Source organism: Etheostoma spectabile, chromosome 11, assembly GCF_008692095.1.
Source record: "Etheostoma spectabile isolate EspeVRDwgs_2016 chromosome 11, UIUC_Espe_1.0, whole genome shotgun sequence".
NCBI classification, from domain to species: domain Eukaryota; kingdom Metazoa; phylum Chordata; class Actinopteri; order Perciformes; family Percidae; genus Etheostoma; species Etheostoma spectabile.
The window spans coordinates 17,728,485-17,730,552 of record NC_045743.1 but is presented as its reverse complement, the minus strand read 5'-3'; the positions used below and the strand labels follow the sequence as shown (position 1 = coordinate 17,730,552).

The window sequence follows — 2,068 nt, the reverse complement described above, 5'->3', positions numbered from 1 at the left end:
GGGTTCATGTTTAGTTGCCACTTTGTGCAAGAAAATGGTTCATTTTATAAAAACGCTGTGTAGAGCCGATGCTTCTGCTTCTGTTGGTGCAAATATATTTTAGCCTGAAGAGGTTAAAATCAACAGGTTTTTTGTCTATACAATTTTGTACAACCTTTTTAGACTGAGCTTTGTTGGTTAAGCGTGTTGCGGAGAGTTGCAGGACGCAAAAACATGAGCGATACATTACAAAATGTTTCCGTTACAGGCATTACTATAACCATTTTAAACTACATTTGTTGAGAAGCTAAAGTAAAGCACCTGAATGCTGTCGAGCCAAGATCCAAATACATGTCTTAAGCTGAAGAAACTTTCATCCAATCGACTTCATGCATGGCAGGTGTGTTGCTGAGGACCAACATGAGTGCAGGGTTGAGTGTGAAGTTGTCACCGCAGCCGGAGCTCAGGAGATGGAGCGGTACAGGTTGAGCAAGCCAGTGAACTCCGTGTTGCTCCTGGTGCAGGGCAGCACCTTGCCAGGCATGTGCATGACTGATTGATAAGCTCTTTGATTGAAAAGGTAGATAGGTGCTTTATAAATGCAACACATTTACCATTTACCATTGGATGTGTGGTTCTTGCTTTGAAGGGGCAGGCCACCCGACAACAAGTATCTGACAATGTTTGGATCAGTGAGAATCCAACGCTGATTTCTTAATGTATTACATGGGTCTTCTGTTTGGATTATTGGGGTTTGGGTGGATAAGAAAATTAAATAACCAAATGTAACAGATTCAAAACACTATTTTAGTGGGGATTTTTCTGTGATGTGCCATCCCGCCCTGGGCAAATGGCATGTTGCTACTTAATAATAATAATACATTTTATTTAAAGGCGCCTTTCTCGGCACTCAAGGACGCTGCACAGGGTATTCATATAATAAAAACAGCAAAACAAATACTATACAACGAAACGACAGAAAAGGCAGAGCAATGGACATTTAAGTGGAATAGGCAGTTTTAAACAGATGTGTTTTGGAGTTGAGACTTAAAATGGGGGAATGAATCAATGTTTCTGAGTTGGGTACTTGTCTTATATCTAAATACAGAATAAAATCAACAAAACTAAGAGGAGTGAGGGCCTTCTCAATGAAACCAGAAAGGATTTTAAGACTGGAGCACATATAACAAAGTCATGCACCAGTAATGCGGAGGTGTAGCTATTCAACAGCACAGTGTGTCTTGGGTTTGTAATTGGCTGGTTCAGTGACAGCGAGAGATCATCATGGCAGTCCATCTCCTTTCTGTCAATTACAGCTTAGACTTCTTTAAAAACTGCAGGGCTAACAAGCTGTGCTCGACTACCTCCTTCAGGGGTTTCTCTCAATATTCAGCTCAGAATCCAAGAAGAATCATCTGTCCATCAAAAGTATTATTCATCAGATTCGTGGTACTTTCGTAGTAAAGCTGGCTAGTTTACTTCAGATTCATGCAGTAAGTTCAGGGCACCTTTCTCTCCATTGCAACACATCTCTGCTGTAGGGATGTGCAGAACAGGGCTGTTGGTTATCTATATAGTGTCTGAGGGCGCATTTACAGAGACATCATGTCAGTGTGTCTGTAGAAACCACATGGAGGAGAGAGTCGGGTAGAAAGCGCAGCTCCTTCTCCACCCAACCTTTAAACAGCCTCTCCATGCAGTTTCAAACAGGGCAATCCAATCCAGAACTCAAGCATTGGGTGTAGGGGTGTGCAAATAAAACAAAAGATTCACATTTGAATGCCGATTCAAGCTCTACAGATTCAAAAGCGACTCATAAAATTAAAAAAATGTTTTTGTTTTGTAATGGCATGCATACTATCACATGGGAAAAGTAACTAAATGTACATACTTGTGAGAATCGTTTTTAGATTAGATTAGATTCAACTTTATTGTCATTAAACAGGTACAAGGCAACGAAATGCAGTTTGGGTCTAACCAGAAGCGCAATAGCAGCAGGTGCAGGATATACACTGGTTTCATATGAATATTCTGAATAAATATAGAAATGAATACTATTATAAACAGAATTTTACAGATAGATTTGTCC

The 2,068-nt window shown here is 40.2% G+C and overlaps 1 protein-coding gene across 2 annotated transcripts in view; it reads right to left on the bottom strand.

Moving 5' to 3' along the window:
• Window positions 1–2,068, bottom strand: part of LOC116697997 (nck-associated protein 5) — a 55,485-nt gene that overhangs the window by 10,667 nt on the left and 42,750 nt on the right. The gene's annotated exons all lie outside the window — the stretch shown is intronic.